We start from the raw sequence: 11,526 nt of genomic DNA on the forward strand, positions 1-11,526 counted from the left end.
TACCAAATTCATCAAATTTGGCCCAGCGGACTTGAAACTATTCAAATTTGAAAAAAGGCATCTGTGAGCTATTTTGAATTATACAGAAAAACGCATTTGAATTAAAAGGGCCGGCGGGAAACGATACTTGGCTGCACAGCAAAAAAAACATGGGCCGGCCCAGCTAGCGTGTCTCGCACGCTGCGGGCCGCCTGACTATGGGGTCCATGCGTCAGCGACGTGTAAACGCCGAAATGGTACCCTTCTTTCTGGGACGCATGATTAGAAGCGGATCGAACGGCGCACGGCCGTCGTCATCTCCGGCGAGAGGCGAGGCTACTGGCGGCGCAGGGAGGGGGTCGACGAGCTCACCGGTGCTCCAGCAAGGGTTGGCAGTGTGCGCGAGGAGGTTGTCGATGACGGCGAGTCGTCTGGCACCAGCGGCGTCTCCTGGGGCGGCATCTATCTCCGGCGAGCTTCTGCGGCGGAGCACGGGCAGTGAGGAAGCAATTGGTGCTCTACTGTGGGTAATGTTGAGCGGCGAGTGGACGAGGAATGTCAGAGAGGAGAGGGGAAGGCGATGGTGTGTTTGATTTGAGGAGGGAGGCCCTCCTTTTATAGCGGCGAGGCAAGGCCGTGGTCTGGCGGTGAGGTCAGCTGCGGCGACGTCGCTACAGGGGTGCGGAGTGGATGGCGATGACGCAGGTGAGTAGGAGCTGTCAATGCGGTCACGCTGCGCTTGATTGCGGTGAAAAAGAGGCAAGGACGAGGGCAGGAGGGTGACGAGGGCGCTCAGTACCGTGGCGGACGTCGGCGAGGCGGTCGTCGTCTACAGCGTTCCCGCGGGCAGGTGAGTACGTCTGGTCGTCTCCTGGTGTCGTGGTGCAGCTGCTGGCGAAGGGAGAGGGCGAGGGGTGACGCAGGCGAGTGGGGCGACGTCGTGGCCGAGCGCGTTCTGGCGCGTGTCTGTGCACGCTCTGGCGTGCGCGTGCACGTCTGGGCGCGCTCGTGCCGGCGTGTGTGGTGCACCACTGGGTCGATGGGCGTGTCTAGCGTGTCCAGTGGAGCAAGGGGAAGAGCCTGGACATGATCGTGCACGTTGGAGTTGCTCAGAGAGAGGGATGGCATGAGGGTGTCCATGTCATGCCACGACATGGCATGTTCTGGTCAAATTGGTGACGAATGAGTGTACCAATTCTTGTCACTGGTGCTTGGCAAAGTGTAGAGGGGTCAGAGGAGTACATGTGATGACCTAGGGAAGAGGGTTTAGGCTAAGAACTGTTGGACAAAGCAATGCCCAGGGTTGGCAGAATGGTGCACACAACCTGTTCGACACAATGGCCGCATGAACCAAACTTTAGAATTTTTGAGTGAATTTTGGTGGGTTTGAATTGAATAAGATTTGGAGTAGAGTGGTGGTGGTGGTGGTCAAATTTGAGGTAGTTTGCAAAAATCCAAATTGCATATGATGTTAAATCTGCTTCAAAGTCTCCACTTTGCTTGATCATAACTTTGAATCCAAGATGAGTTTGCAGGGGTGTGCTTGAGCAAAGTTGTTCTCCTTGATGTTGTCTTGGATGAGGTGCAAAGTGTTGGCAATGTGTAGTTTGAAAATTTTCCAAAACAGAGGCTCAAAGTGGGTGTCATGTTAAAGTTGGCAGATTTTACCATTAGTGTATGTGAGCTCCATTTGAATTCAATTTTGATTTGATTTGAGTTTCTTTGATTCCAAAAGTGTTTATAAGTGTTTAGTAACCATCTCCAACCAATGGTGCAACGGTCATGACTCGGAAAGGATCCGACTTGATCAGCGATCTCACGTAAAACCTTTGAGAATCTCCGTCGGTACAAGATGATGTTGAATCCGCTGAAGTGCGTCTTTGGCGTACCGGACTGGAAAACTCCTTGGCTTCATTGTCTCTAACAGGGGCATTGAAGTGAACCCGGAAAAAATCAAGGCAATTTTGTGCATAAAAAGGCCAACTTGTCTCAAAGATGTGCAACGGCTCACCGGTTGTGTCGCAAGCAATCAGCGAGGTTTGTTAGCCGTCTTGGCGAGAAGGCACTTCCCCGTACAAGCTATTGAAGAAAACAGACAAGTTTGTCTGGGACGAGGCAGCGGATGCAGCTCTTCAAGGGTTGAAGGACATACTCACCTCCCCACCTATCCTAGCAGCTCCAGGAGAGTCAGAGCCTATGCTCCTTTACCTGGCAGCTACCAACAGGGTCATCAGCCTCGTCATCGTGGTGGAACGACAGGAAGAAGGTCACGAGTATGGAGTCCAAAGGCCAGTCTACTATATTAGCGAAGTCCTTACGGAGTCCAAACAGACGCTACCCTCACTTTCAGAAGTTAGCCTACAGAGTATTCCTAGGCAGCGAGAAGCTGAGACACTACTTCCAAGAGCATCCAGAATGCGGTCGTGAGCAAGGCTCCGCCGTTAACGATTCTCAACAACGCCGACGCAACAGGACGCACAAAGAAAATGGGGCATTGAATTATCCGCCTTCGACATCAACTACAAAGCCAGGACCGCGGTCAAATCCCAGGTCTTGGCAGATTTCGTCGCAGATTGGACAGAAGCTCCAGATTGAATTTGGAGCCGGAACCTGAGACATGGGTCATGCACCCTTGGCGGAATCGCCGTGGTCAGCGGGATCTTCCGGAAGGTCATCAAGGTTGATGACATCCTTGGGATCCGGCTTGGAGGCAGACGAAGCCTTGGGTGGGACCTCCACCTCAGGAGTAACAGAACCGAAGCCGGAGACGGCTTGACCTTTTTCTTCAAGACCCTTGGAGCCTTGGGGGGCTGGCTTCCGGAGCTTCAGTAAAAAGAAAAAAGTATAACAACTTGTTATCACCAGAATTTGACTGAGTCAAAGGTGGGCCGCGATCAAGATGGACTCGAAGAATATATTATATAGAAGAAATACGTGAATCGGCCTTACATGCAAAGTTTGGGCTAGTTTGCCCTTGTATCTGTAACATATTAGATTGCGTGTCGGTTAGTTAGAGTTTTACCCGTACACGGTTAGGTGCACGCCTGAATTAGAAAGTCCCTTGGACTATAAATATGTATCTAGGGTTTATGGAATAAACAACCAACGTTCAACACAAACAAATCTCGGCGCATCGCCAACTCCTTCGTCTCGAGGGTTTCTCCGGTAGCACCATGCTGCCTAGATCGCATCTTGCGATCTAGGCAAGACAAGCCTTCCCACGTTGTTCATGCGTTGCTCGTGCTCGAAGCCTTTTTGATGGCGAGCAACGTAGTTATCTTAGATGTGTTAGGGTTAGCATTGTTCTTCGAATTACATGCTTTCGTCATGCGACCCTTGCACATCTAGCCGCCCTTACACCTATCTTAGGTGTAGGGGCGGCACCCCGCTTGATCGTAGTTTAGTAGATCTGATCCGTTACGGTTGCTCCTTGTTCATCAAGGATTAGTTTAACATCCGCAATTGTTAGGCCCTACAAAGGGTTGGAGGATCCAGCGGCGTGTAGGGTGACGTTTGCTAGCCCTAGAAAGGATGTTCCGGGGATCAACCTCGTGTTGGTTTTTAGGCCCCGTCCGGGATCGGCTTACGGTCACCGTGCGCGAGCGCGAGGCCCAATCGTGAGTAGGATGATCCGATTATGCGGTGAAAACCCTAAATCGTCGTAGATCTCATTAGCTTTATCTTGATCAAGCAGGACCACCATATATTCGGACACCTCGTACGAATCATGGGTGGATCGGCTCTTTGAGCCGATTCACAGGATAACCTGAGAGCCGATCGAGGCTCGTATTTAATGTTTACGTGTATGCCATGCAGGAAACTAAGCGAGGCATCATCCACACCTTCCTGACCAGGTATAGGTCAGGTGGCACGCCCTTGCGATAGCATCGGCGCGTGCGACCAGGAGGCTTTGCGGGCCGTCGCTCTGAGGGACTGGGGCCAGCCGCAGCCCTAGTTGTTCCCGGCTCTACTGTGTTGCCCGTCTCTGCCCGCCAGGGGGTTTCTGACGTCAACACATTCTGGCACGCCCGGTGGGACCACCTTCGACATCCACAACATCGCCATCTACATCCGAGATGGCGGAAGGCACTCCGGTCAAGTACGAGGATCTGCCTGACGAGCTCAAGAAGAAACATGACGAGAACAAGGCAACCCTCGAAGCCGAACTCATCGGCTCTTTCCACAGAACCCGCTCCCACGGCATCAGCATCAACATGGTGGATCTCAGCCACTCCATATGCCAGCCAGAGTTCTCCTTTGGTGTCAACATGGCAGGGCTTGCAAGCCGCCATGGCAAAGATGAAGCAGAAAGCAGCCACTCCCGTGGCAAGGATAAAGAGGAGGCCGATCCACGCGACCGGCCCCAAGATGATGACAGACGGTACCTGACAGAGGAGGAAGTGAGAAGCGTGCGGTATCAACGTCCACTCTCCGAGCATCTCCTCAACAAATATGAGCAGCAGTACGACCGACGTCGGCGCTACGACGTAGATGATGAGAGAAATTGTCGGTCTGATGCAGAGGACAGGAGGTACCGTCAGCATGATAGAAACAACGACGGGTGCAATCGTCGCGCTGAAGGAAGGTCAAGGGGGCAGGATGACATGGATAGGCACTGGGACTGTCCTTTCTTCAAACATTGCTGGGACTCAGGAATGAGCCGATTGCCAACAATCGAGAACTGCCCAGAATGCAAACAAAGGAGGAAGTATGCCGCTAACGTGTCCGTGTTCAAGCGTCTAGGGCCTCTCCCGCCTCGGAACAAGCATGCTGAGTCCGCTCGGGTGGAAGATCTCGAGGAACTAGAGGACGATGATGAAGAAGATAAATATCATCGGCCCAGGTGGTGCCCTGATGGGCTCAGCCGTTCCCAAAAGCGAAGGGTTCAGCGTCTGCGGGGGTGGAAGAAGCCGAAAGATTGTACCTGCACACGCTGAGGAAGGCACGACCCGATTTGGCCGCCAAAATTCAGCGAACCCTGGACGAAGAAGGTCGGCCACAAAGAAAAGAGTGGCGCCCCAAGCAGAGGAAAGCCGATGATGATACATCGGCTGGCACAAACATGGTCTTCATTCTTCCAACGGAGTTTAGCGCTCCAAGATTATATGAAGCACCTGTGGCACAATTGGACAGAAGCGCGGGGAGACAGTGTCAGAATACGTCCAGCGCTTCAGGACCATTAGGAACCGATGCTTTTCGGCTCATGTAAGTGAAAAAGAAGTAGTCGAGTTGGCGGTGGTGGGTCTCTCATCATCGATTAAGGACGTGGCCTCCAAGCAGACTACCCTTCATTGGCGCACATGGTGCGTAGGCTGTCGGCGTATGAGCAGCGCCACCCGGATGTTTACCGAGACAAATTCAAGCGTGCGGTGACCCCGGTTGAGGCGTACGAGGATGAAGGTGCTGCGGGAGATCGAGAGGTAGCGAGTGGCTGAATGGACTCGAGCGACAGGCCCCGTGACCTCGCAAATGGGTGAAGCCACAAGGCCCTCCAAAAGGGTTCGACTTCGACGTGACCAAGACCGAGCAGATTTTTGATCTCTTACTCACGGAGAAGCATATAAAGGTACCCGAAGGCCACAAGATCCCCACGGTGCAAGAGCTGAACGGAAAGCCATACCGCAAGTGGCATAACACGTTCACCCACACCACCAACGACCGCAGGGTGTGGCGGCAGCAGATCCAAATGGCGATAGAAAACGGACGGTTGATTTTCAACCAATACGCCATGAAGGTCGACACACACCCCTTCCCCGCCGTAAACATGGTGGAGTATACTTACCATGGAGGGTGCCAGCCGGATTTCTCGTGCAATATCAACATGGTAGGACCTGGACACCACTCGGGTAAGGACGGAGATGAGGGCAGCTGCTCTCATAGCAAAGATACAGAGGAAGCCGCTCCACGCGATCGGCTCCGCCAAGACGGCAAGCGCTACGTCGCGCAGGGAGAGGTGAAAAACATAAGGTATCAACGACCTCTCTCTGATCACCTCCTCAACAAGTATGTGAGTCAGTATGACCAACGCCGGCGATACAACGGCGATGATGAAGAAGATCGTCTGGCTAGGGACGACAGGAGACGTCGTCGGCATGATCGCGAGGAGGAGGAGCACGAGCGCCGTGCCAAGGAAAAGTTGGGGGAGCGAGTCGACGAGGATAGGCATCTGGGACCGTCCCTTCTTCGTACACCGCTGGGATTCAGGAATGAGCCGATTGCCCACAATCGGCAATTGCCCGAATGCAACCGAAGAAGAAGGAGGCAGCCAACGTGTCCGTATTCAAGCGCCTAGGGCCTCCCCGCCACAAAGCAAACGAGCTGAGTCCCCTCGGTTGAAAGATCTCGAAGATTCGGAAGACGAGGGAGAATAAGAAGACAGTACCACCGGCCAAGGTGGTGCCCCGATGGACTCAGCCGTTCCCGTAAGCGCGAGGTTCAGCGGTTGCGCGGCCTGGAAGAAGCCGAAAGGTTATACTTGCACACATTGAGAAAAGCAAGGCCCGATCCGGCTGCGAAGGTTCAGCGAACCCTGGATGAAGAGGGTCGTCCACGGAAAATGGAGTGGCGCCCCAGCAAAGGAAAGCCGATGATGAAACATCGGCCGGCACAAACATGGTGCTCGTTCTTCCGACGAAGCCGAGTGCTCCACGATTATATGATGCACTCAAGGCGGACGACACAGCAAGCGCACCAACGTGATAAAGTCAGAGATTGGCTGGTTTTATCTACCGGCCCGAACGAGTAGCAAGAGCACGTCAATGAGCAAACGTGGCGAGGCTGATCCTTGTGATCGGCCCCAAAAAATTTATGAAGGGACCTCACAAAACCTTCACCGAGCAAGCAACGTGGAGGCCGATTCCAAGCAATCGGCCAAAATTATCCTCACCACTCATTCTCGCCCGGGTTCAACATATAATCCAACGGAGCCGATACCATCAATTCTCTTGACAGAATCGGCTCGGGGGGGCACCCAGGTGGATAAAACACGAGGATATGCAGTGGAAGCGTCTCATCCTTTGGTGATGGGTATTGAAGTATGGGGGCCGAGGCATAAGTTAAGTCGGCCGTAAAAAATTCGAAAAATTCAAAAAAATTTGAGCACAGCCGATGCAGCAGTCATCGACTTAAGGATATAAAAGCCGATGCATGGCCATCGACTCAAGAGGTATAACTGTCAGGGGATCAATGGGCAGTAAGTGGACCACGAAGAGAGACTATGATGGGAGAACTCCTCAATGGAGTGGTTCAATGGTTCAAGGGCTCGGATCCTCTCTTCGAGAACAATGCCAAGAGCAGCCTGGACGTGCAGATCAGGTCAAGGATGGATTGCATTAGATCCGCCAAAGGAAAGGAGCCGATCTGACCGGCAAGGTGCAGGTACACTGAAGGAGCTCGGGGGGCAGCTCACCCTGAAGGTTCTCTGCTCTGGGAGCCGATTTTGTTGGAATCGGCTGGCTCTGCATTGTGACGTGAGGTCAATGGCGACATGATTGACTATTTCGCTACCTGTCTCGCCTTGACTAAGGCTCGGAGGGCCACTAACTTGGAGGTGCTATTTTTGAGAGCCAATTGGAGTTGCATTGGCTGACACCGCATCATGATCTTCTCAGGGAGGAGCCGGGAAGGAAAAGCCGTCGTCTTGTACGAGGTTTGGACCGCGCCGGTGCTCGCAAGAAAAGGAAGGAGACCGGTTTCTCAAATTAGCCGATGAACAGTCATCGGCTGCGGGACTGCAAAATACCACGGTCAAGTAAAACAATAATAATCCGATTCGTTGCTATCGGTCTTGGTGTGGCAAGCGGAAGGATGGAAATTGGATTAATGGAAGGAGAAATTGAAAGAACAATTCTCATTAATTCAAAGGAGCGGCTTTACAAGAAGTGCCGATGGCTCTCAAAAGAGGGATCTGGTGCCTAGTGCACTCGCTATCGCTAGTCCTACTCTACTAGTCGTCGCTGTCCTCATCATCGCCGTCGTCGAGGTCGTCGGCGCTGCTCCCAGGAAGCTCCTCGCCATCGCTGCCCCGCGCCGTCGGCCGGAGCTTCCTCCTCCTCCTCGTCATCATCATCATCCTCCCCGTCCGCCCAACTGCGGAAGCGCTTCGTTGGAGGATACCCGACGGAGGAGGAGGAATCATCTTCCTCCTCCTCATCTTCTTCTTCCTCGTCGTCATCGTCGTCCTCGCTCGTCCGCCCACATGCGGGAGCGCTTCTTCGGCGGAAGCCTGGCGGAGGGGGAGGCCTTGGTCCTCTCCGCTTCTCCTTCTTTCTTCTCCTTGTCAGAGGAGATGGGGTTCGCCCCGGAGCGGGGATCGTCCTTTTCCTTGTTCTTCGGCGACGATTGGAGAGAGAGGCCTGAAGCGGAGGAGGAAGAGGAAGACATGGCTGCAGGGGAAGAGGGTTTTTTTGGTTTGGTGAACAGAGAAGAGCGAGGGGATGGAGTGGTGAACCGTTTGGCACAGATAAATAAAGAGAGTGTAGTGGAGATTTAATGCCATGACGGTTCTCGAGGACGTGATGCCGAAATTGCCAATTCATACAGAGAAGCCCAGGAGGCGAGGCGTAATGATGGAAGATTCTGCGGCAGTTCTGCTCTGCCACGACATGACCCGACGAAAGAAGAGCATAATGATTTTGGAAATGTCATTTCCAAAACCAGGGGGGCATGTGTTATCACCAGAATTTCACCGAGTCAGAGGTGGGCCGCGATCAAGATGGACTCGAAGAATATATTATATAGAAGAAATACGTGAATCGGCCTTACATGCAAAGTTTGGGCTAGTTTGCCCTTGTATCTGTAACATATTAGATTGCGTGTCGGTTAGTTAGAGTTTTACCCGTACACGGTTAGGTGCACGCTCGAATTAGAAAGTCCCTTGGACTATAAATATGTATCTAGGGTTTATGGAATAAACAACCAACGTTCAACACAAACAAATCTCGGCGCATCGCCAACTCCTTCGTCTCGAGGGTTTCTCCGGTAAGCACCATGCCGCCTAGATCGCATCTTGCGATCTAGGCAAGCACAAGCCTCGCCCACGTTGTTCATGCGTTGCTCGTGCCGAAGCCTTTTTGATGGCGAGCAACGTAGTTATCTTAGATGTGTTAGGGTTAGCATTGTTCTTCGAATTACATGCTTTCGTCATGCGACCCTTGCACATCTAGCCGCCCTTACACCTATCTTAGGTGTAGGGGCGGCACCCCGCTTGATCGTAGTTTAGTAGATCTGATCCGTTACGGTTGCTCCTTGTTCATCAAGGATTAGTTTAACATCCGCAATAGTTAGGCCCTACAAAAGGTTGGAGGATCCAGCGGCGTGTAGGGTGACGTTTGCTAGCCCTAGAAAGGATGTTCCGGGGATCAACCTCGTGTTGGTTTTTAGGCCCTGTCTGGGATCGTCTTACGGTCACCGTGCGCGAGCGCGAGGCCCAATCGTAAGTAGGATGATCCGATTATGCGGTGAAAACCCTAAATCGTCGTAGATCTCATTAGCTTTATCTTGATCAAGCAGGACCACCATATATTCGGACACCTCGTACGAATCATGGGTGGATCGGCTCTTTGAGCCGATTCACAGGATAACCTGAGAGCCGATCGAGGCTCGTATTTAATGTTTACGTGTATGCCATGCAGGAAACTAAGCGAGGCATCATCCACACCTTCCTGACCAGGTATAGGTCAGGTGGCACGCCCTTGCGATAGCATCGGCGCGTGCGACCAGGAGGCTTTGCGGGCCGTCGCTCTGAGGGACTGGGGCCAGCCGCAGCCCTAGTTGTTCCCGGCTCTACTGTGTTGCCCGTCTCTGCCCGCCAGGGGGTTTCTGACGTCAACACAACTAAGTAAGGGTTTGCTTGTGAAACCAGAACTTGGATCTCGGAAACAGACACTTACCCGGAAGGCTTGAAGAAGTGCTGGATGGCGGGCTGCCCCTTGTTGCTGGTGTTAATCAGCTTGAGGCGCTTGTTTTCCGCCTCCGCTTTCCGGGTAGCCGCAGTGCTAAGCACTTCGCGGGCGCGCTTAGCGGCGGGGCTAGGAGGAGCAGGCCTCTTCCTCTTAGGAGGGCGCAGAGCCTCGCGAGCTTCCGCCTCTGATGCAGCTTCCGGATCCGTGTTGCCGGTGGAAGGAACCCGGAGGAGAGTTCCGAGTTCACTTTCTTCAAGGGCCTCGAGCTAATGCATAGAGTTAAACACTTAGACAAAAGTTTGAATGCGAAGAAAAACAATGGACTAAAATCAAGACGACGTACCGCGGTTCCGGAACCGTTCATGTGAATGTCTTTGTTGCACACGTGAACGTGAAGTTCACGCGGAATCTTGATGAGGAGCCGGATCCTCTTGTCGATGGCGTCGGCGGAAAGATTGTCTTTTGTGGCGCGCATTGGGTCGTCGCGCCCGTGTACCTGGAACATCGGGTGGTCCCTGTGTTGGAGCGGCTGGATCCGCTTGGTGAACCAGGAAAGGGTCAAGTCCTTCCCTGTCAGCCCCTCTTCCGTTAGCTTGCAGATCCGCCTGAAGGCGCGTGTGAGCTGGGGCGACTCGGAGAGGTGGGGGCAGTGCGACCATGTCGGAAGCTCGGTGGCGGGGCAGTTCTTGAACGGCGGCAATTTCCTTGTGCTCGCTGGGTCGGAGACGTCCTTCAAGTAGAAGAAGCCCCCAGACCAGTACCGCGCGGATTCGTGGCGGTCGGTGTGGGGGTAGACGCGGCCCGGGCGGATCATGAAGGTGATGGATCCGCATGTTGCTAGCTCGGTGGACTGCCGGATCCTCTCCTTCTTGACAGTGAAGTAATATTGGAACAGGGAGAGCTCGGGAGTTACCCGGAGATGGCCCTCACAGAGGGTGACGTGATTGCTGATCGCAAGCACGCTATTCGGAGAAATGTTATGGGGCTGGAGCCCATAAACCTTCAGGATCTCCAGGAAGAAGTCCGAAGGCGGAAATGAAAAGCCCCGCTCCACCAGTGCTTTCGTCAGCACCATCTCGTTGTCCTCCGGAGCTGGAGCTAAGGCGTTCGGGACTGACCTCCAGCTTCCAGGTTGCAGGAAGCCCTCCACCTCGAGGTTTTTCAGCTCCATCTCAGTGGTGGTGCAGGGCCACCATTTTCCCTTGGCTTCAGTCTCTCGTTGACGAGCCTTCGATTTTTTGGCGACGATCTCTTCCGCCTTGTGCTCCGCCTGATCCGCCCCGGAGGCTTTCTCCGGGTTAGCAGAAGTCCCTTCAGCCTCCTTGCCGGAATCCTTTGAAGGATCCAGCTCGACCGGGACGAAGGGTGGAGGGCGGAGGAGATTGGGGTTGCCGGGATAGGTTCGAGAGGTTGGAGGCGGAGTCGTTGAAGACATCCGAAGAAAAGACATTGGCGGAAGACATTCCTTAGTCGGATCCGAGCGTCGTCAACCTAACGTTCATCCCAACCGACTACGGCGCGAGAACGAAGCTCGAGAACTCACCGTGATGGAGTCCGCGGTGGTCGGAGTCGCCGGCGACGAGGTTTTTGCGCGGTGGCTCGCTGAAGTTAAGAACAGGACGAACTCCGTGCGGCGGCGAAGCAG

This window comes from Lolium rigidum, chromosome 3 (genome assembly GCF_022539505.1).
Source record: "Lolium rigidum isolate FL_2022 chromosome 3, APGP_CSIRO_Lrig_0.1, whole genome shotgun sequence".
Taxonomy (NCBI): domain Eukaryota; kingdom Viridiplantae; phylum Streptophyta; class Magnoliopsida; order Poales; family Poaceae; genus Lolium; species Lolium rigidum.